Raw genomic sequence first — 25,126 nt, forward strand, 5'->3', positions numbered from 1 at the left:
GACCAATGGCCTCACCGAGCGTCTAAATAAGACCATCGCCGACATGCTCGCCATGTACGTCGACGTTGAGCACAAGACGTGGGACGCCGTCCTTCCGTATGTGACCTTCGCTTACAACACGGCCGTCCAAGAAACGACGCAGATGACGCCGTACAAGTTGGTCTACGGAAGGAGCCCGGCGACGACGCTCGACGCCATGTTACCCAACGTCACCGACGAAGAAAATGTCGACGCCGCCGCTTACTTACAACGTGCCGAAGAAGCTCGACAGCTGGCCCGCCTGCGCATCAAGACCCAGCAGCACACCGACAGCCGTCGCTACAATCTTCGACGACGCTTCGTCGAGTACCAGCCCGGCGACCGTGTCTGGGTCTGGACGCCAATACGACGACGCGGACTGAGCGAGAAGCTTCTTCGACGGTACTTCGGACCGTACAGGGTACTTCGACGTCTCGGCGTACTCGACTACGAGGTTGTCCCCGACGGCATCACGAACTCCCAGAGGCGCCGAGCTCGACCCGAGGTCGTGCATGTGGTGCGCCTTAAACCGTACTATGCTCGTTAGCGCACCTGAGGACTCTAATGTTTGCTTTCTTTATTAGTTTTCTTTAGTATTGCATGTATTCATGTTCTGTGTTTAAGCATCGGGACGATGCTTTTTCAGAGGGGGGCATTGCCGCGAGTCTTATATTTCATGAGTGTAAGCTTCACCCACAAAGACTGTGGGCAACGCGCTGCGCAGGCCTCGCTGTGATGTGTAGGAAGCTTCGCGATTGTTTTGGAACAATCTGTTAAGATTGCGCGCCGCACGAGAATGTTCCAGCTTTGTCGAGAGATAACGCCGCCACCAGCGATATCGCTGGAAAGTTCGATAGCGCCTGTATAAAAGCCGACGCGCTTGACTGCTTGTCAGTTGATCGACGGACGACGCCCTGTTCGCCGCTATCATTGTACAGCGGGTATTGCTGTAGTTCTAGTTCTCATTTTCCCGGCCACAAGTTCGGCCAAATAAACAGTTTCATTCTTCAAACGCCGACTGCTGTCTTCGTCGACGTCACGACCACGTGACAATATCGTAGAACACACGGCCATGCATTAGAAGAGTAAAGATAATGTCAGGTAGAGATAAGTATAAACAATAAGTTGGAAAGATATTACATGTTAAAAGATTGCATTATTGAGATAGTGCAGATATCCTGTAATTTTACCTGCATGTAGATGAAGCCAGCGTTCCTATTTAAAATGACTCTTGTGAGCTACCACTCAGAATAATTTCATTACAAAAATCTACTGTGTCAGAAGTAAGCTTAAGTTAGACAAGTTTAAGTTGATCTTGATGCATTCCTTGACAAACATATACACAGCAATACTGCCAACTCAAGAACATTCGAATTTCCCGTGTTTGTAACGTGCGTTATTTTTCTTCCAGTAAAGTGCAGCCTATTTATTCTTGACTGTTTTTATATTGCTTCTTCAGCTTTTTGCAAAGCACAAACCGCTTCGCTGAAAAGCTTTTTCAAATCTAGCGACAATTTTTCTGCATATATATGTAGAGTGTATCGTAAACATACTTGATGGCAAGAATTTTTCTGCATATATGTGTAGAGTGTATCGTAAACACACTTGATGGCAAGAATGGCGCTGATGTTTGCTTTGCTTACTGTTATCTCACGCTTATTTCTTATAAGCTGACTTCGGACTCTAGCCTATTGGTAGTCTCACTGATAAATTGGCGTTATTAATATTATATGGAGTCTAACGCCCCAAAACCTCGATATGATTATGAGAGACGCTGTAGTGGAGGGCTCCGGAAATTTCGACCACCTGGGGTTGTTTAACATGCACCTAAATCTAAGTACTCGGGCATCAAACATTTCCGTGTCCATCAGAAATGCAGCTGCCGAGGCCGGTATTCAATCCCGCGTCCTTCAGGTCAGCAGTCGAGCGCCATAACCAATTGATCACCGTGGCGGAGCAAAGTGGCGTTATTGTGCAGCAGATTGTCTGGATTGTTATTGCGGCCCTTACAATCTAGAAGATTTCAGTATTAGCAATATCCCAATCGCATATTTTATTCCATACCGTATTCCCAACTCGTCGCCCTTCATTTCCCTTCCTAACTTTCGTATGTTTACGTAAAAAAATAAATTTCTAAGCTCTATATCAAAAGCCCAGATAGGTTCTAACAGACATATTTAGGTTTTTGAACAATCTTGCAAGAAGGTCTGCTCTGAGTTAGTAGACAAAATTATTAGCAACCACAAAGTGAAAAGTTTTATTGCTTCAGGCACTAACATGTACTCAAGATATAAAGAAGCGTAGCCTGCTTTAAGTTAATTTATTCTGCCGTCGCGTTATTCTATCTTAGAGTAAGCTTCCTTTTACGCGCAGTTATTCATATAATTAACTGTATTCGCTAACTACTCGTACGTGTTGCCCCATTTACGAAGGAATTGCTTTGGAAGGAAATGTCACTTGTCGTAAATTGTCTGGCTTTCCCTTTCACTATCTTGACTTTTGTTGCCGGGACGTCGCTAACTGTTAAGTAATTTCGAGCACGCGCCCAGTAAGCACGCTACCTGTCAACGTCGTTTTCGACGCCCTTCAATTACTTTCCCTTTCTCATCTGTCAATTTCCGGGTCGTTCCGCGCTTTCCTCTCGATGCATTGTAGTCATGTTTATAGATGTGTGGCGTGGACGCGAGACGCTGCACTTTGTTATTGTCTGCATTTATTGTCTATGTGTCACATCGTACGTGTACAGCACATCAAGAGCCGTGAAAGGCGGTGGCGTTTTTTACGCAATCTGTCTGCTCCGTGACGTAAAGTGTACGGAGGTCCACACTTGTCTCCAAAGTGCTCAAGCGCTCTACTACTCCCAAGACAACGCGTAAAAAGATGGTTGATCCCTCTGTCATAGGAATCGCTATAACACGAAACTGAAACGTGTCGTCACAGAAGTAGTTCATTGCTTTAGTGCATTGGTATATCAGAGCTTGTGTAATATCTATTGTTGTTTGTTAGGCGTAGCACCGCCTGATGTGGACGCACTCACGTTGACGCCTAGTGGCACATCTTCGCACCGACGACTAACGCCCACGATCAAGATTTAACCGTTGCGGTAGCTGAAGTTCTTAACATATATGTTGACACCATGTATGGTGAATCCCGCGCAAATAAGGCATTAACAAGCACATAATAAACACTGATATTCGGCATGCACTCCTGCAAAGCCTCGTGAAACGCGAAGAGAAACGCTACGTGCGTCGTGTCTTCCCTCTAGCGTGGGATTTATTTCTCACAGGGTGAGTGGGGAAAGCGGTGAGGCAGCCAGGCGAGCGTCGGAGAGCTATTTTTCGATATAGATGGTTGCTATGAGTGAGACTAGGGCTAAAGCTACCACCTTCCGGTGTGTTAAAACAAGGAGGTTAATGTTAAACTAAATTGGTATTATATTGGAAACGCGCCGAATGGGACGGTCGCAGCAACGGCGCGTTTTTTTTTTTTTCGAGCCTGGTGGCACACATGTCACCACCCCGTTATAAAGGGGACGCTCATAGCATCCATCCATCCATATATGCAAGAGCACTGCGAGAGCAAAGTGTGAACGATAAAACTCGCTTTCATGTAGCCCCCGTTATGTGTTTCGAGTTTCGCGGTAGATCAGTGGGCTAAACGCCCGCCAGCCATCGCCGCGGACCGAGAGGTCATGGGTTCGACTCCTGTCGACGGAACTTTTTCTTATCAAAAAAATTTTGGTGGACCCCGGCATAAAACATTGTCGTGTTAAAATGAAGTAGTCGCATTTGATGCAGCCTACTATAATGCATCCGCTTTCGCATGACTGAGTATAAAAAGGGGAAAGTTGAGCTGGTTGGAACATTGAATATGACGTTGTCCATCGCTAGAAGAAAGAACCTGCGTTCCTATTTTCCTTCGGGAAGCAGTGCACTTGCTGTGGGCGCTTCATTGCAAGCGTTAGTGTTGGCGGACTAAAAACGATCTACTGGGCGACGCGTAAGGTCGATATTAGGAACTTCACGTTTGTGGAAAAATCAGACATCGAGAAAAGAGAATTCCTAAACCGCGTTTCCGCGATCGCGTCATGATCCTTTCGTTGTGCCGTCCTACAAACTGACGAACGCTGGAAAGAACATGAAAGACAGACACCGCGCCGATTCCGCCCGAAAACAGCGTTCCGGGGACGGTGCTATCTATAAATAAAGAAAGGGAGAAAGAAAGGAAGAAAGAAAGAGAGATACAAAGAAAGAAAGAAAAAGAATGAGACAGAAAGAAAGAAAGAAAAAGAATGAGACAGAAAGAAAGAAAGAGAGAAAGAAAGCAGTAAGTCATGCTCTACCACGCTAAACATCGCTTGCCGCCATTTCCCATTTCCCCGATTGGGGAAGGACTCCTGAAATGTTTATTCTGTCCTGGCGAAACTGCACATACTCCTATGTGGAATTCAATGTGTGATTAACAGCTTAAATATCAAAGTGATCGATCGTCCGGCTGGTATGTGGGTGGTTTTATGATTTCCAATCACCGAATTCGTTTCTAATGGACGCTTTCCGCATGATCATCACGTTGTGTGTTCCGTAAAATTGTTCGATTAATTGCATGCATCTAGAGTCGACAAATAAGCCACGTAAAATTGCTTTTCTTTCGAAACTGGTCAAACAGGCTGGACAGCTGCCGTATAAACAACGAAGTGAAATTATTCACACTCTAAAAGAGGTGTCAGATAAAAACTATAAGCTGTAGTTGCCTTGGCTCAATGCTAGCTGGTCATCTTTCTCGGTAGAGAGAGCGGTCAATAATACCTGCAGAACTTTGCATCTGGAAACCCGAACAATATGGTGGCGTTGTATTATAGGATGCACCCGCTATTCGTAATATTATTTGGCTCCATTGGCACTGTGCTCCCGTGCCTACTCGTCACTGTTGGGTACAATGGTCCCCTAGTAAAGTACATATAATATTCCAAGTGGCCACATTTAAAACATTTCTGTGCTGACTCAATAAAAAAGTTTTGCTCGTCATGTAAGACATTCGCCCGTGCAAAGAAATCAACGTATAATACAGAACAAGCCAGGCTTTCACGTTCTTTGTTTCAAGAGCGTAACACCGGCTGAATTTTATTCTTTCATTTATGCTTGCTGAACTCACCTTACATCATTTATCGCTTTAATCTTTATCTTTCCTTAACAATGCTCTCAGTATTCTTTCACTGGTTTCCTATTTTTGTGAAGCAATTTTTGAGATGGTTTCTGCAGATGCCCAACGAAATCCCTTCGTATAGCAGTCTATAGTCCAATTACAAATTATCCAATTCCTCGCTCGCTTTTGCAAATATAGAAGGTCAGAAGTGCGGTAAATAAAATAAAGTGTTGTTCCTCAATGTGCATTACACGATCTTAACTACTCGGCCAACACATAAGCTCTGTCTAGTCATGCGTGGCGAAGTCCTAGAAAATGCGTTTATTGTACATGTAGATTTGATCCCATACATTTTCGTGCAGCGTGAAAGAAGCACTAATGAATAATGCATCTCAGACATTCCGTGCCGCTGTGTCAAAAGTGGCCCACCTCCACTTTTGGTTCAAGCCTTTCGCCAAAAGTGCAAGCTGCGCAATTGTTTTTTTTTACTTTTAAAAGTGATAATTTTTCTGGCACAATGAAACATATAATGTTAATGACGTACAGACAGACGCATTGCATTTATAAGTGTAAAAAGATATGCGCAGTCGGAAATTTCCAATAATATTGCTACACTTTCATTGTAGCCTTTTTGCTGATGTCTGGATTAAGCAGTCATTTCTGGAGGTGAACTACGAAATGTGAATACTTGTTTGTGTACAATAAGCCTAGCTTGGAGATCCCTTTGGCTTTATTACTTATTTTTCAGTACGTAAAGAAGTGAATATATATTTCTAGTAACGAGTCTGTGTTCATTTAATTGTTCGTATTTTGTCAGGTGTTGCACTACGCAGGTTTTTAGTTCAATCCATACAACTTCAACGTTTTGTAGTTGCAGGAATCAATCCTAATAAAAGCTTATACTGTATTGTATGATTAAGAGCGTAGATTATGATGTGCAGTGCTAGGGCTCACGAAAAACCTAGCCTCATGAAGAACTTGCAGAAGCAATTCGTTAATTGCGTAAATATTTCTCGGCCACCCATAAAGCTGTTACCAAGCAACCTATCTCTTCCTGCTTTTTCGTTTCTTTATGTAGTATGCAAGTAAAATAACTGAATTACCGACAAATGTCTTCATCTCTAACTTGTGACAACAGCGATTGTGTACTGAAATAAAGCGATTGTTAAACAATTCCTTCTTCCTCTCTAGCACGCCAGTAAATTAAAAAAGAATAAGCGTCGTCGTCTCCTGCAAGTGTTGTCTGCTGCACTGCGACTTCACACGCGCACTTCGGCATTAAACAAGTTGCACCGCAGCTGAGAGGGTGCAGAACAATCGCCATCCAGTGCTGCACCTCTCCTGCACGTTTCGTTACGAATGTTCACCACCTCGTGAACAGTTTGCGCGCATTGAATGGACCCCGTATAGCAGCCACCTGCAGAGGCTTTGTTAAAACGCCCAGTCATATTTTTTACCAACCTGACACTTTTAGGCTGGCCAATTCGAATTCGCTCGCGTTGTTCACAATCAGCCATTTTTTTAGCGAAACGCAAAACTAAACACAACAAATCACCGGGTCTCGTGTGCATGTACCTGAGACAACTCGAATGCGAAAGCCATTTTCTTTTTCTTCTCAGTCAATGTATTAGGGAGCCTACATCAACGACCGGTCATGTAGCCTACCTAGATGTACTTATCCTGCCCCGCCAGCCTCCGAAAGCTTCGTGCGCCGAGCGTGGTTTTGCTCTGCCTCCAGGATCTGAGGCACCTCACCTGGTTTTGCACTGCCTCCGTGATCAGCCCACCTTTCACCAAGCTACGATGTCACATGATGACGGCATAGGCTTATGCCACAGGAGCGAAGGAACGAGGCGGCTGAACCAGGATCAACGCCAGCAAAGAGCACGAGCCGTGGCTTCACCTGCCACTGCGAAGCGCCCTCTTTGTTTTATTTTCTTGACATCTCGCGCTCTCCGGTTTTGTTCGCCGCTCAAAGGAGGGCGCTACAGCGGCATTGGGTGGCGTTACTCCACACGACGTCACGCCAGAATTTGTGACGTCATCGCGCGATGATGATTTTTGCACCACTCGTCCCCGACGCCGACGGTCAAATTTCGCGTTTACCGAGGCATAGAAGGCTTTCGCCTTAATAAACACAGCCACAAGCGCGTTGGAAGCCGCAAGCATTAAGACTAGGCAAATATCATCATTCCCACGGTGGCTAAACGATCGCAGCGCCAGAGTTCGCTCTAGTAAATATTGTAGGAAACTCTAAGCTCGAATGTGCGCCACAAACATGCGTATCTGTATGCGCCATTTTCGAATAACTGATGCTGTCTCCATCGTGGGCTTGTCGGCGATCAGCCATTTCTAATATGCAAACCCTGTCTTTTATCGATGTCACTTGTTATTTCACGTTGCCACATTTAATTGTTGCATTTATTTGTTCCATGCCTAACCGTGGTTGTTGTCTGTAGCATCAGAAGCGCTGCGCTGCTAAGCACGTGGGTTATGGTCCAACTCCCGGCATGGAGGAAAGGAGAATTTAGTAGGGAGCGTTGCGCAGTGGGATAAGAAGAAAATGAAAAATTCACCGACGACAGTGATACTGCCTAATGCGAATTGTAATGTGATATTGCCTATTGCACAGCTATTAGGTGTTGTGATTTTGCGATAAGTTGCGCTGCGACTGCCTCGCTAAACGGGATACCGCGGAAGGCAGCGCGTGGGCCCGTTCCACAACAGCCTCCACAGAGATGCCTCCGTTCATGCCGCACTTCATTTTCTTATGTGGTATCGGTGGACGTCCTCGCAGAGTACCTTAGTGAACGTTATCGGTGACCGCGCATCACTGTGGCGCCGTGGGTGGCCGCTGCGTAACCTGTTGTCTTGCCACTGTCGTTCCCTCATCCTCGCGCTGTCCTCTTTATCGCCGTCTTCCATCCAACACTACGCACCGCATTAGCTCTCTCTCCTCCTCGTTCGTGGCACTGGTGACGACGACGCACATGCCGCTCAACGCAGGAACGGGCGTCTAAAAGCTATGCTCCGAAACTTGTATATTATGGGGGAACTTGTGCCTGGAAAACTAGATGCAAGATGTAAGAGTCCGCCAGAGCGTTCCACCCACAAAGTGTCCCTCGACCAACGCACGTCTTTGTCATCTCCCAAGCCTCGCATGTTAACGCACTTTCTCATGCCCATGCGCGAGATGCATGCATTGCGTTGTCCAAGAAGCGCGAGCAGGCACGAGGCATTGCAGACTCTAACACAGCGGCTCGCTGCGCTCCGCGTTCGCTCTCTTTCACCCTCGTTCACTCCATTGGTTACGCCGACGACGACGACGCTGCTCAAAGTGGGAACGGGCGACTTAGTGCTGCCCTTTAAAATAGTAGGCCTGGAAAGCACACGTCGAGCTTGTATTGCCTCCATTTTCCCGATATTCTAATGTATCTCCCATTAAAAAAAAAAATCCACGCATATCTACGAAATGAATGATGATCAGTGGGCGAAGCACTGGGGATCATTCGGTCACCGCGAATCTCCCGTTTGTAGTTTTTGCCGTTTTTCCGCCGCTTCCCGGGCCCTCGCCTCCGGAGTAGCAGTTTGTCGTCGGCGTTCCCGTTGAACTGCTGCCGCATGCCGCGCTTTAAGTTCGTTTTCATCCATGACAGAAAGAGGATGTGTTGTCTGGAACACGCTTATATACGTATTTGCACCACATCGTCCTCTGGTCTACTTTCACTCCAGCGTGCATTGTGCTGCCATATTCTTGATTGATGGCCGCTTAATGTCGGTATTTTAGGAGCTTGCTCCTTATGCTCGGGGCTTGTCCATCGCCGTAGCCGCTAGTTCTCATTGCTCCCGCTAGCTTGGCAAAGCACAGGTAAATTATAACCATCTCAGCGCGCGCTCGCGCGAAAGGGAAGTCTTCTTTCTCTTGTTCTTCGACCGCCTTGATGGTGATATTAACGCAGGCAAAACCACATATACCATAGCCAACTGTAGCATGCGTCGTTCGCTCCAATCTGGCGCGTGCTCTATTTTGATAGTGGACCGCGAGAGGGCCACATTTCCGCGCTTCCTATCTCTTTCTACATTCGTCAGTCAGTGCGCTTCGATAGTAATAACGTGAAGGAATAAGACAAGGCGGCAGAGCGGGGGGTTCGCAGGGCAGCAGCAGTGCGGGCTGGCCGCCAAGACCCTGCGGTGAGAGCTCGGGAGGCCGAAGAGAGACGTCAGCGTCGTGCGGACCCCGAGATACAAGCCCGCGAAGCCGAAGCAGCGCGGAAGCGGCCGCAAGAGAACCTGGAAAAGGTATGGACGCAGGTTGCAGCGGCCAAGTGCCGAAAGTGGTCGCTACCTGAAGTTGGTGGCGCCGACGCGTGCTTCAAGCACGATTTCCTCAACCACATATTCGGCCACAGCTGCAAGGTTTGCGACCGCTTGTGGTTCGACAACAAGCTGACCACAATCGCTACTATACAAACGTGTCCCGTCTTTATATGAGAGTAGAGAAACTGCACGGAGCATCCACGGTTTACCCGATTAACTGCGAGCAAGATCCTCTAACATCATTCACTTCGTGAATATGGTGGCGATTTTTTATGGTGTTTTGACCTGTTTATATTGTGGCAGAAAGAGAATGTGTGGTATGGCACGCACATCCACGAAGTGAATTATGACGTGAAGGCGGAGCTAGGTCCTAAGGTCCATAACGTCTACGTTGTAGTCGCCGACTAGTATGAAGGGTTTGTGCTTGTAAGAGTTTTAGATTGTTCTGTTACAATTATAATTCATATTAGTGTACTGTTTAACGTTTTTTTTGTGTCTCACGTATGTTATCCGAGCATTGCCCCATATAATGTAAGTTGTGTGACATGAAGTTACACAGAGTCGACGATAAAGCATGGTCTTAAGGTCCATATTGTGCACGTTGATGTCGCCGTCTAGTATAAAGGGTTTGTGCTTGTAGATTTTTTATATTGTTTCGTCACAATTGTGATTGTCATTCGTCTATTGTAAACCTTTTTTTTATTTACGTACACAGATATGCTTCAACTCCAAATTAAACGCGCCAAATGGGAGCATAAGGCCAAGCCAAGAGGGCCGTCGGCTGCTTGAGGCTCTTGGAACCAAGGCAGGGCATGTAAGCCTGTAGAAATATGGAGCAGTGACATGGAATTTCAAGTTATATATCTGGCCTTCACTCGATAGCTTGGTATACAAAAGCATTTTATGCCAAGTACGAATTGCGTCCGTTGGGTAGAAGTTATCTTATTTCGAGGGTGAACAGCGTACGGAAGCTCAACGGGGCGTTCAGCACCCTGCGACATCGACAGTATTATGACGTGTTCAGCTGTCCTCCAGGCGTGGAGTGACGACGCGCTAGTAAAGATAACGTCAACGATCTCAGTGTTGTCATCGTGGTGCCGATGAGCAGCGACGCCTGGCAGCGGCTTCACTTTGATTGTCTGAGTTGATTGTCCCAAGTCGTGCATCTTCGCCGCGCCGCTTCGAATGGCTTGTCGTGCTCTCGTCAGCGTGTGATAAGTGGGAGCGACGATCTCAACTGCATTACGCGTCAGCATGTAGTGAAACAGTTCTGCGCGCCTTACACCATTGTTGTTTTAAGTACCAGAAGAAGGAATGTCTTTGTCGCGGACAGCTGCCAAGTCTGTTTATAAAAGCTTCCAGGTAGGACTGCGCAAGCAATTTGCGGCTCTCCACGCGTCTCCGCAATGCATTGAACGTTGGCCTTACCAACGCCTCCACAGGCGCTGGCCTTACACATCCAGAAAATGTGCTGTTCTTTGGAGCTAGATATTGACATAGGCGAAACGCGCCAGCACGGACGACTAGCCGGGAACGAGACTTGCAGAGCGTCGACAGCGTTCGTGTGTGTATGCTGGGGCAACTGGTAGGGGGGGGGGGGGTGAAAGAAGCCGATCCCGGAGTGACGGAAAAATCGGAAGACGCGAGTGGTGTTCTTAGCAGTGCGGACGTATTTCACCTTTAATAAATCGTTGAATAAATCGTTTGTTGTTGGTAGTCACCGGACTGCTTACTTTTGTGCACAGGATATGAGCACCTGTCCTGTACCCAGCGTTTCTTCCTGTTCTGTGTTCTTGCCAGCCAGCATGGCTCAAGCGTGCGTCTCCAGGTGCCTACTCGTCGCTGCTCGGATCGGCGTTGATTTCAGAATCGCTTCTTTGCAGATGATCGAAGTGAGAATGATTCGCGACGTCGTGAATCGCAGTGATTTCTAATACCTCAGTATTTTCTTCATCACTTGCAGACGGTGGTAGTGACGAAGACATGCCTACATGTGCGCGTCCAGCAAACTAAATGACAGCTGGATCTCGTGTCACTATTTTGTGTGGCCACGTGATCAGATGGGGGCCATTTCGGGACGTGACCGCGGGAGTGACCGCGCGGCAGCGCTGCCAGCCCTGCAATGTGGCGGGCTTCGCACCCGTTTTGAACCGGGTTCGTTACTTGTCATACTAATCAATATTACAGATATGTATTCATCCCCCCGTGGCATTTTTAGTGGTGAATCGGTACTAAGGGGTCGATAACTACACGTGGACGCACAAAACGCGACATGCGCGAAGTTGATGCCACTGCTCCGTTAACCTTTAGCATTCTGCAGATAAATGCCAACTTCCACCGTTCCTACGGCTGCTGCTACCGAACTCCACCCGACCTAACAGAGGCCATATCCTACGGGCGTGAGCGGCTGACGTTTATAGGTATAGTTCCGGTAATCCACGTAGAGGTGCTTCTGACAAATATTGACATTGAAATAAGGTTTCACGTTTGCTATGGCAAATAACTCTCTAGCCTGCCGTAGTCGGGATCACTTTAAATTTAAACGCATATTTTCACAAATAAGTTGCCTTCAAAACCTGCGTCACGGCTTCTGCTGAAAGTAAAGAGCACTTGTTTAGAGATCATATTTAGTCGGCTCCAATGAGCGTGCGTCGCCCTTGCCTTACTTGCGCAGCACGTAAACGTTCTACATCCGAGTTCCCTTATACATTCGCCTAAGGCGACGCGAAGGCCAAAGCCATCTTGTTCTTAGTCTGTATATTGGTCCTCCCCCGCCCCCCTCCGAAGGCTTTCTGCACCTAAGGTGGTTTTGCACTGCCTCCATGATCGGAGGCGGCACTGAAAGCTTCCTGCTGCTCACGTGATCTTGCCCTGGCTCCGTGATCAGCCCACGTTTGACCAAGCGACGATGTGCTGTGCTGACGTCATATGGGGACGTCATCACGTGACGATGATTTTTTTCCAACAGTCGTTTTGCCGCCCCAGACGCGGGTCGCCGGCTCTGACGGTCAATTTTAGCGTTTCATGAGACATCTAAGGTCCCATTGATAAAGACCTCTCTCACCTACCTATCCATGTTGTCTAGCCGCAGGTACATCAATACTGCTCTGAAAAACTTCCAAGTGCAATCAAGCCGTCTAGTTCTCTACAATCTCGACAGCGCTTCATTTTAGAGCGTCATCAGATGCAAAATCCCCCCTAGGTTTTACGTGACTTAGACACTTAAGTGCTCTCCTACTATACTAACAATTACAATGTCGACTGTCGACGTTATTTTTTAAATTTTGCCGTATCATGGCGTCTTCGTGATAATTTATTTTAACGCTTTTTGTTCGTTTTATAGGTGCATCATATTTCCAAACACGCTTCTTTCTTTTTATGTTTTATGTTACCGGCCCATTGGACGTGTAGCTGCTGCCTTGCGTAAACCGCACCAGAATGTCTGAGAACATTCGATATTATTTTGAGATAATCTGTTACGCTTGAGCACGCAAACGGGAACTGCTGAGTTTATTCTCAAACTAACGCAGCCACCAGAGGTAAGGCTCGGATGTTCCATACCGCTTGTATACATGCCGACGCGCCTTGCCGCAGTTCAGATTATCGACGGCCGACGCGCTGTTCGGCGCCGTCAGTGTACAGCGTCTGTTGCTTGTACTTTGGCTTTTCGTTTCCCGGGCACAGGTTCGCCCAAACAAAAATTTTGTCTTGAACACGCCGACTGCTTCCTTCGTCAGAGTCACGACCACGTGACAATATGCTAGGCCTGATAGGCTAGGTTTCATATATATTGTGTCGACCTCCGGTCTTAACTGTCTCATAAATGTACAGTAGAGACCCCATATTCCTAGGGATTCTTTAAAATCTAACCTTTAAGCTCACTACAAAATAGGCACTATTATTTATGTAAGGCCTAACTAATTAAGAATGAGCAAGGCTCACTGAATTCGCTTTCGCTGCCCGCAAATTTTACGTCTAAGTTTTTCATAAAGTTAAAGCGAATTCACTTATATATGCTAAATATTCACGGGCTTCTCATAGTTGCAGCTTCTTTATGTAGCTTAAATGCAGCTTTAATAAATGCATCTTCTAATAATAAAAACAACAAATCTGTATAAAATTATTTTAGCACACGTTTAGTCGTAAATCTAACATCGCGGTGTTCCTAGTAAAAACATCCAAAACAGCGTATTTACTAGCAGCCGTCATTGTCAACTGATTATGTCAAATGATTATTAAGTTACTGCTCGTTTCATGCGAGAATATTATTTTTGAAGTTGTGTTCTGCCGTTGTCTGTGCCTGCGCGTGTTTAGTTGTCGTCGGAACGCGTCCTTGCAGTAAGTAGAACATGAGTGGACGCGAGGTTCGCCGCGTAACATCGAGAGAGCATAATCCGCTTTTTGTGTTCATATTTAAATGATTTACTAGCGCCTACTAGCCTGGCCCAATGAGAAGTGGGAACCCTAATTTATTTGCAGCTGTGCACTGATGGGCTGCATAGCGTGCTCACATTGTTCCGTGGCGTTTGCGGTCGGGCTAGTTGTTACATGGCTGAAGTTGAATGGATGGCGCAAATGCTCGGACAGGGACGAAGAACACAGGACAATCACAGGACTGGTTGCGAAGCAGATCCCTTGCAAGAATAACATTTAGTTGAGAGTGTGCGCTTGTCCGCGGTCTGTGTTCTTCGTCCCTGTCCGAGCATTTGCGCCAATTTCAACTCAGACAGCGCCGCGGGGAGTGACACCTGTGTGTGCAAAAGCTCGTTACCTGCTCTATGATTAATAAGCGCGAACAACACTACGAATAAGAAAACGATCTGTTGCTTTAACATGGGTGATAAGTTGCACTTACAAACCAACACATCGTCACTGGTCAAACACGTCACTGAAATACGATTGTGTTGGGTGTAGATTCCAAGAGGGCGTGTTAGATTCGCTTCTGTTGTCAGTAAGCTTAATTTTATTTTTGGAAAATGTAGCTTCTCACTTGGGTTGAGCATTACTGTAGAGGATGATCAGAGAGTGGACATGGCAACACAGTCGTGACTATGTCACCTACTGTTCCTTTGTTCGGGCGGACGCTCACCGCATGTCTCTTCTTCTCGGGCGCTGCGAACTGCTGTGTGGAATATGACAATTGCCGGGGCGCTGCACACTTGACTGCGCAGCCTTTTGCTCGAGCGCAAAAGTTTTCTGCACCCTTCGACGATCCACTATCACCGCATCACGGACACGTGTATCTACACTTCTGCGCACCTTCTCTGGGCACCTCGTCGCTGGCGCCTCGCTGCGAAGACGCCTCCCCTCCGGTTACAATACACCGAGCATCTTCCGTTGGCGCCAGTGGACACGGCAACACTGTCGTGATTATGTCAACTACTGTTCCTTTGTGCGTGCAGGTTAGTGCCAAGATATGTTGTATCTGTAGTGACAATCGATTTAATATTGTGTTGCCGTGTCCACAAGTAGTATTACATTTGGATAATGATTGTTTGGCCCTGGCTGGCTTGCTACTGTCTCTCTCGGGTGACGTTGGATCAAGTCCAAGACCTTGTACTGAACAATTATTCAAAGAAGTGCTTGACACACAAGAACTATTTTTACAAACTAACAGAAATTCAAAATAAACAAGCCTCTTCTGAGACTAGTATCCAACAAATTCAAACTCGACTTACCGCAATAGAGCACAGACTACTAAGTTTAGATGAAACTCAAGCCAGGATCGACAAACTTGAAGAACTTACCAGCAGAAATGACCATGACATCCAGTACCTAGGCTTACGGGTTGACAACTTGGAAAATGGATCTAGGAGAAACAATCTTATTGTTAGAGGTATAAAAAATGAGGGGCAGGAATCCGTAGAAGCGCTGTTGAGAAAACTGAATGAAACTTTGTTTAATAAGATTCTAAAGGAAAATCTGACGTCAATCGAAGGAGTGCACACGCTCGGCAAAAAAAAAAACACCCGGTAGAGACCGCCCTATCATTCTCAAGGTAATCGACTACAGAGAAAAAATTAAAGTGCTTAAGAACTGCTATAAGCTCAAAGGCACTAAATTCAGTATCAGCGAATATTTCTCAAAATTGGTTGGAGAAATTTGCAGACACCTTTGGAACTCATGCGCTGAGGAAAGAAAAAAAAATGCGCGAAAGTCAAGCTACTGTTCGATAGAATAAAAGTTGACAATGAAGTGTTCGCGTGGAACGAAGCCACAAATAAAAATATCTCTGCTACACGACCCCTTTAGGGCATCAGAATTGACCCAAACACTCCGTCACTCACCCTTTCAAAATCATTAACATTAATGCTAGAAGCATTTTAAATAAGTCCGATGAAATTGTAAGTGTGATCATTGAACATGATCCAGACATCATGGTAATAACCGAAACTTGGCTTCATAGTGACATTCCAGACTGATGTTTTACCCACCGGGTACTCTATTGTTTGAAAAGACCGTAGAGGGAGAGGTGCCGGTATAGCTCTTTTGTTCAAAGAAAATATAATATGCGGAGTATTACCAAATGAAAGTGACATTGAGGCTATTTGGATCGAGACTAAACCTAGCAAACGCAAATTTTTCGTAGGTGGCATTTACAGGCCACCACATTCACCAGCAGACGTGTTAGGAAAACTTACAACCTACTTGGAATCTAATTTTATACTCCATGATAACATTATATTAGTCGGCCATTTTAACTTACCGGGCATTGAATGGCTTTCTTAATCCTCAAGTAACGCTGAAGTAATGAGTAGCGAGCATCTTTTAGAGCTTACGTTTTGTTACAGTTTAAACCAACTTGTATCTCAAGCAACCAGGCAATCTCAAACCCGCGCGAGGCTTCTAGACCTTATTTTTATGTCTGGTCGCATGACGGCCTTCATTCAAAGCTGCGAAGTAGCTGGTGGATTATCTGATCACGAGGCTATTATACTCGCACTGAACTTGACACCTAATCTCTCGGCAAGTAATTCCGTCAAAACTGTTCGCAATTTTCAGGCGGCCGACGACATGGCCGTTTTGGAATATCTCGAAAATTGGTATGATCTGATATTTTCACTCTATCAGTCCGGGGCAAATGCAGACAATAGATGGGCGTATTTTTCTCGCATTGCATAAAACAATTTATACAGGTGCGAAAAGTGTCGAAAAAGAGAAACCCTTGGATCACGAGAGAATTAATCCACGTGAAGCGGAAATTAAATCGAAAAAGAAAAGCCTTTTCAGCTAATGCTTCTCCAGTAAACAAACGCACTATTGACAGCTTAAGCAAGCAACTACGAAACTTACTTATTGACAACGTGGATTTTTGGGCTAGTTGGTTATATGCTTCAGAATGGAGCATAGCGCTAACGCACACGGACGCTGCAGGTTTTCATGGGCGATGAGTGGTGCTTTGCGTACGGATCTATTTATACCGTTGCTTTCGAAAATAAACAATCAGTTGAAAGTTAGCGCCTGTCCCGTTGTCTCTTCGTCGTCCGTGTGTGCTAGCGCTATGCCCCATTCTGAAGCTTACTTATTGAATCTTAGTTCCGATTTTACATCGTTACACTTGCCAAATTCCTGAAAGAGCCTCCTGCAAAGTTTTGGCGCTATGTCAATCCACCCCAAGGTCAACAGCGTCACTGGCTTCCCAGAATAACTCTGTGCATACCGAACAATTTAACTCCTTCTTTGCCTGGGTTTTCACCCGAGATAACGGTATGGCGGTTGCTTTCGCTGATGCGTCAGTACATACTCCTCTCGAGGACTTAGAATTCGCAGAAGAAGGAATTCTAAATATTTTGTTGCACATCGACATCAAGAAAAGCCCTGTGCCCTATCAGATCCCCGACGTATTTTTGTACAGATACGCAAGTTGGGTAACGAAACAGCTGAAGCGCATTTTTTCAGACATTGCTCATTACATCATTACATGATGCTTTTCGTGTCAGTGGAAGCATGCGCAGACCATGCCTATACCAAGTCTGGCTGTAAATCTGATGTTAAAAAATACAGGCCAATATCTCTGATTTGTACCTGCTCGAGAGTACTCGAACATATTGTTGCTAATCATCTGATGACCTACCTCGACCATCACAATCTGCCATACCCACATCAACACGGTTTTCGCAAAGACCTATCAACCATTAGTCAGTTAATCGAACTACAGGTTTTACCGCTCACTTTAATCCAAGTGCCAGCTGAAATAATCCGCACGGCACAGAAATAATCTGAGCGCCAAGCCATTTAATCCATGTGCGAAACATTTAATCCTAGTGCCAACATATTTAATCCAAGAGCCACCACAAATAGGCCGCATGTCAGTGAGTTTAATCCATTTGCCACCATGTTTAATTCATTCGCCAACAACTTTAATTCAAGTGCCAGTCAGTTTAATCCATAGACAAAAAACAGAAGGTTTCCCAATATATATAGTCTAAATGTCGGAACAAGGTAAACATGAAGCGAGATGGATGGATGGATGGATGCGAAACTTTATTGTAAGTCCAGAGGTGCACGACTCAACGCGCAGCGGGCCGCTCCCACGTTGGGACAGTCAGGCCAAGCCCAACAGCCGCATCGTGGGCCCTCTGGACAGCCCATAGTTGAGCCCTGACATCGGGGCTCTTGATAGCGGATAGCCACTTGTCTTCATTCAATGGGTCCGTGCCCCGTAACGAGGGGCAACGCCAGAGCATGTGCTCTAGGCTAGCGAATTCATTGCAGTGCCTGCAGGAGCTATTGGGATAAATGTCGGGATCAATTTTATGTAATAAAGCCGGGCTGGGATACGAACCCGTCTGCAGTAACCTCAGAGTCAATGCCTGCGCTCGATTTAATTTCTTGGTTGGAAGCGGAAAGTCTCTTCTGCCGAGATAGAATTGCTGCGTAATTTCGTTGTACGTGGTCGGATGATCTCTGTTCTCCACAACTGCGGGCCGGCGAGGGAGTTCTCCATTGTCGCGGAAAGCGAGACGTCGCGCCCTGTAGTGGGCCAGATCGTTCAGGTTTGTGGAGCCTCCCCTGATTGATCCCATGTGAGCGGGGAACAACGTGAGAGTGTGGGTGGTGATGCTTTTGCCCTCCAGTATGAGACAGGCTTGCTTACACACGGCGCCAACGCTGAAAGTGTGGATGGCTGCCCTGGAGTCGCTGAATAGTCGCTGAAACACCTTAACAGTTCATGTTTATCATCCAGAAAGGCCAAGGCGATGGCCACTTGCTCGGCCACACACGACGACGAGCATCGTACCGAAGCGGCGTTAACGGTCGAACCCCTGTGGTTGATCGACGTTGCTGCAAAACTATTGCTGTTGGCATACTGGGCCGCGTCTACGAAGCAGCTGCCGCCAGGAAGTTCTGTCGCCCGACGTAGGAACGTCGCCGCCCTGGCCTTCCTTGTTTCCACGTTGCGCTGGGGATGCATATTGCGTGGGGCGGGGGATATGATGATGTTGTCTTTCAGCCCTTTCGAAAGGCCCTGGTAGGTGTCTTCAACCTTGTCGGGCTGGACGCCCATCTCTATGAGGAGCCGTCTGCCCACCCTGGTGCCGGAGAGTCCGACAATCTGCGCCCTTTCTTGCGCTTCTGCAATCTCTTCCAGAGTATTGTGGATACCCAACTGCAGGAGCCGGTGAGTGCGTGTGTAGTTTGGTAGTCCGAGTGCGCTCCTGATCCCCTTTCTTATCATGACATTTAGTTTGTCTCGCTCGGCCCTCTTCCAGACGTGCATAGCCGCTACATACGTGAAATGGCATAGCAAGAAAGCGTGCACAAGCTTTATCAGGTTCTCTTCGCTCAGGCCTCGCCTTTTGTTAGCTACCCGCTTGATTAGACCAATGACGCTATCCGTCTTCTTTGCCAATTTGTGAATGGTTAAGCAACTTGAACGCGTCGCTTCGAGTGTCATTCCCAAGATTCGAATGGATGAAACTTTGGGGATCGGATCTCCGCACTTGGTGTAGAGATTAATGTCAATTTCCGTGGGGGGTTTCCAGTTCTGCGGCTTGGGTCCCTTCCTAGTTTGGCTGTAATGAAGGAGCTCTGATTTCTTGTAGGAGCACCGGAGTCCCGTGTCTGTAAGGAAACGCTCTGTAGTGTCGACAGCTTCCTGGAGAGCGGCTTCGACGTGTCCGTCACTGCCTCCCGCCCACCAGACAGCGATGTCCGCGTAGATCGTGTGACCGATGCCCTGGATCTTGGATAGGTCTCTCGAGAGGCCGACCATTGCAATATTGAATAGGAGCGGTGAGATGACTGATCCCTGTGGGGTGCCCCTTCCACCCAGCTCCATTTTCTTTGATTCCAAATCTCCAGCCTTGGGGACGGCGCATCGTCTGTTCAAGAAAGACCTGACGAAAGCATGGAAGGAAGAACCTAGGTGGAGTTTGGAGATGGTGTCGAGAACGAACTCGTGACGGATGTTGTCAAAGGCCTTCTCCAGGTACAAGCCGAGGATGGCTTTCGTGTCCCGAGTGCAGCTGTGCAGTATTTGGATCTTGATAAGCTTCATGGTATCCTGGCTGGAGAGGCCTGGCCTGAAACCTATCATGGTGTGAGGGACGAGGTCGTTGGTCTCAATATGCTCGATGAGTCTGTTATGAATGGCCTGCTCAGCCACCTTTCCTACACAAAACGTTAGGGAGATGGGGCGGAGGTTGTCCAGGCTTGGCGGTTTACCGGATTTGGGGATGAGTATGACCTTTGCCACTTTCCATTGTTCCGGCACTATTCCCTCCTTCCAAACGCGATTTATCTCATCTGTGAGAAAGTCGATCGACTCGTCCTCTAGGTTTCTGAGTGCCTTGTTGGTAATGTGATCAGGGCCAGGTGCCGACCTACCGTTCAGGTCGTGTAGAGCGCGGTGGATTTCGCTGAGCTTGAAAGGGTCGTCCAGCGCAGTGTTCGGCATTCCTTTGTATACTGGGTAAGCAGCATCATCGGCTACAGTTCTGAGCGGCAGGTACTTCTTAGCTAGCCTCTCCAGCACTTCCTCTTCCGAAGACGACTTCTTGGTTTCATGCAGCGCTTTAGCGAGGACACCTCTCTGGTTTGACTTTGTGCCGGAATCGTCGAGCAAGTGTTTGAGAAGGTTCCACTTGCCTCCCGTGCGCATCTGCCCGTCGATTGAATTGCAAATGTCGTCCCATTGCTGCCTAGAGAGGGCTTGGCAGTGCTGGTCGATGTGCCTATTGAGCTCGGCCATCTTTTTCCTGAGATTGCGATGCAAGCGTTGCCTTTTCCACCTCTCAAGGAGGGATTGCTTGGTCTCGAGAAGATGTGCCCGCCTGCTATCCATTGTGTCTGTCTGTATATCCGTCTCTATGATTTTGGTGATGGAGGAGACATCCTGCAGAATGCCTTCGGACCACTGCACAAGACTCTCGGGCTTTTCGCCACTGGAGGCGCGGGCCTTGCGAACCTCCCGGAACTTGTCCCAGTCAGGCACCGAGAAGGTCTTCTTTCCTTTCTGGTCCACTTGGAGGCTGGTGGCCGCGATGTAATGATCGCTACCTAGGTCTACCAGCAGATTCGACCACACAGCTGAGCCAGTGTTTTTAACAAAGACGAGATCCGGAACAGAATCCCTAGTCGAGGACGTGCCGCGTCGAGTGGGAAACGCCGGGTCCGTCAGTAGAGAAAGTCCCGCATCTCCCGCCTCTAGCCACAAGCTTCTGCCCTTGACCGTGTCGTGCGGGTAGTTCCACGCGTGAAAAGGAGCGTGAAAATCACCTGCCACTACCAATGGAGAGTGTCCGGACAGTTGCGCTGCCCTAGTGATGATGGTTTTGAAACGCTGTCTTTGTTCGCTCGGGCTGCTGTATACGTTAACTATAAAAATGCTGGAGTTGTTTGACTGACTTGGGATGACTTCTATTAAGGAGGTCTCCGTCTTGCTAGGCCGGACCCCTAGATCGTGTGCGACAAAAGTGAACTTGCTGCTGACTAATGTGCAGATACCTCTGCCGACCCCATGGAGAGCAAGTGCTTTGTATCCCGGGAGTGAAACCTGATCAGTCATCGTTTCTTGCAATAATATAACTTCTGGCTTTTATTCGTGAGTACGAACGAACCGCTGCAGGGTGCACCTTTTATGGTGGAGTCCCCTGCAGTTCCACTGCCAAATCCTAAAGTGAGTGTATGGCGCTATCCTTGCTGTATAGAGCACTGTCCGGTGGCGTAGGCACCGACGCGCTATCCGGGAAGAAACCAGAACGTACGCTAATGGGCGTCCTGATATCCATTTCCTGCACCTTGGACTCTCTTCCTTGCATTCTGTTTTCTACGCAGTTAATTTTGACGTTCTGCGCATCTATCTTTCGATCCATGACCAAGAGTCGCTGATCCACTGCAGAGGGTCGTTCGTTAATCTGCTGGAGTTCGAAGCAGATGGAATGAAGCGAGAGGAATATTTATTTTTCGCGAATGCATGGTAGCGCTTATGAAATAACGTACTACAGTATTTTGCCCGAACGTTTTCGTGTGTCATATATCTAAGAATTCAAAAAGCAGTGCGGTTTGATTATACATGTTCGGGTACTAAATGTATACGCTCATAGGGCACGTGGCTTAAGCCCCGAGTCAGTTTATGCTTCATCGTTGTGGCAGAATTTGGGTACTGCGTTGATCGCATCTGACGTCGTCTACTAGCAGATGGAATTAACGGCAAAATAGTTCGCAGTCGTCTGCTCGGCCTAGAGAGAGCGATGGTGATTTACAGACGATACTCACCCATCCTTGAAATCAAAGAATCACCATTTAGAACCATGGATTTCTTTAGGTATTGTACAAATATTTTTGTATAAAAGCATCAAAGAAGATGCGCATATTCATGTAACAGACGACGCTACGTTGTTGAAACGTGGTCGCGGTCGCTTGTAACACGCGTGTTTTCAGAGAGGAACATTTCCAGATGAAAAGCGAGCTTTGCTTGGAGTCGTGGCTGGACGCAAGTGAGGACCACATTTCAAACATCCAGATGAATCTCGTCGAAAAAACAGCAGGGTGTTGGTGCTGAGGATTTTGGACGTCTACGGGCGTGGTCGCGACCTAAACCATCCGCTCTTGGCGTCAACATCAAAACAGCAAGTTATATTGTCGGCAGCGACAGAGAAAAGCCGAAGTGTGGTGGTGGTTCTAAAAAAAGTCTGGAGATGACGTCGTGAGTAATGTAAGACGAATTGTAGACGAAAACTCTACATTTACACTAGGACTAATAAAGCAGTCCCTGGAGGAGGAAATGCCTGGGGTAACAATCAGTACTACCACAGTTGATTGCTTGCTGGACGCCCGCAGCTACTCGGTGAAGCTGGTGACGCAGAAGCCCGCATACTGCAATCGTGACGATGTCACGCGCGGGTGTAAGCTGTACGCCCAGTGGCTGCAGTCCGATGGACCACGTGTGTTCCGGTTCTACTTGGACGAAACAAACTACAGCGTCTGGTGTTCCGGGAACTTCGGCAGGACAGTTAAAAGGCAACCAGCTGCCCACACTACCACGTCGAAGTTGAACATTATAGCATGTATGTCCGCAAATGGCGTTATTCATTGGACTGCATGGATAGAGTTCACTGGGCTGTTTTCAATGACCTCCTCAGTGATATTTCGGCCCATTTAGAACGTGAGGTGTCAAACACAGCAGCTGTGTCCATTTTTGATAGCGCACCTGCTCCCGCTTGGTCAGACCTGGCAACTTTGGCTAACTCAATGCACTCTACCAAGCACCTGCCAGCGTACAGTCTCTTCTTCAACCCAATATAGGAAGTTTTTTTGAAAATTCAAGTCACACGTGAAGGCCTACCTAAGTGGAAGCCCTGATTTAGTACTGGTGACACCGCAAGGTACGACAAAAAGTGAGCGCAGGCGTTCTGTGCTGCTTGACGCAGCTACAGATACAAACGACAACCGCTCGTCCGTGTGCCTTCACTTTCCTCTGTCTTCGTTTTCTCGCGCTGCATTGAATATGTCACCGTGCGACCTAGCCCAACAATTATTACTATTCAGATCATCAGACACATATCTTTTTGTTTGAATAAAAATATAAGAACAAAGATGACTCTAAAATATAATTTCTGGTGTCAACATCATAACCAGCACTCTATGTTTTATGTACACTGCAGGACGAAAGCCTCTTCAAATTATCTCCACTTCGCCTTGCCCTGCGGGAGTCTGCTAATTTCTCGATTCAACTGCTCCACTTAGCCCATTGCCGCCCTCGGCTAGGTTTTACATCACTTTGTATCCATTCCGTCGCTGTAATTGAGCATAGACTATCGGTCCTTCGCATTACATGACCAGACCTGGAGCTGCACTATATTGGGTGCTAAAACCAAAATCCAATTACGATCTCAGAATTTCATTCAACTAAAAATATCCTTTAACATGTTCGTAATGAGCAGCGCACAGACGCCCTTTCTTTCTTTTCCATTAAAATGATAACGCCCACACCAAACATTGCTTGTACAGACTTGTATTTATGAAGTATAAGCTCTCCAAACACGGCTCAAGCAAATTATGACAGTAATTTTTTTTTCACAAATAACAGCAGAACTTACAAATATTGGTTCTGCTTTCTACTTTCCAATTATTTTTTGTCATATTGTAGCAACTGTATGTTCATTTTACTGCCGTTTTCACGCCCCGTATTACTGTTTCTTGTGTATAGATTAAACTGACTGGCACTTGAATTAAGGTTGTTAGCGATTGGATTAAACATGGTGGCATTGGAACAAACTCACTGGCACGCGGCCTATTTGTGGTGGCGCTTGGATTAAGTATGTTGGCGCTAGGAATAAATGTTTGGCACATGGAATAAATAGTTAGGCGCTCAGATTATTTATGTATCGTGCGGAATATTTTAGCTGGCACTTGGATGAAAGTGAGCGGAAAAACCTGTTGTGCACAACTTCGTCCTAACCATAAATTCTCGAGGCGAAACAGATATCTTAAGCTAAGATTTTTCTAAAGCTTTCGATAAGGTGTCACACCCTAAACTACTGCAGAAAATTGCTGTCATTTTCAAAAACGCTTCCATAACCCAGTGGTTAAATTCACACCTTCAAGGGCGCTATCAAATTGTTCATTTGGGGAGCTCAGAATCGACCATGCGCCCTGTCATCTCAGAAGTCCCTCAGGGTAGCGCCTTGGGGCCTGTTTTGTTTTTAATTTTCATAAACGACCTACGCCGCGATCTCACACTGCCAGCCAGGCTATATGCTGATTACTGCATATTGTATAAAGAAATACGAACTCCTTCAGACCAAGTTGAACTGAATGCAAATCTGCAAAAAATTAAACACTGGTGTGATAGCTGGCAAATGGCATTGAATTTAAATAAAACACTATGCATGCGCGTCTCTCGCAGAAAAATGTCTTCAACTTTCAATACTCTTTTGGCAACCACATCCTAATGAACTTCAAAAAATTTAAATATCTTGGTTTGACAATCACGCATGACCTATTCTGGAATACTCACATCGATAATGTATATTGTAAAGCCAATAACGCTCTCTGGGCGCTCAGGCGAAACCTAAGCTATGCCACTACAGATATTAAATGCCTAAGATACAAAACATTGACACGCCCTATTATTGAGTACGCAAAAATAATATGGGACCCTTATACACAATCAAACAAAATCAAACTGGACTTCCTTCGAGGT

This window comes from Rhipicephalus sanguineus, chromosome 9 (assembly GCF_013339695.2).
Source record: "Rhipicephalus sanguineus isolate Rsan-2018 chromosome 9, BIME_Rsan_1.4, whole genome shotgun sequence".
NCBI lineage: Eukaryota > Metazoa > Arthropoda > Arachnida > Ixodida > Ixodidae > Rhipicephalus > Rhipicephalus sanguineus.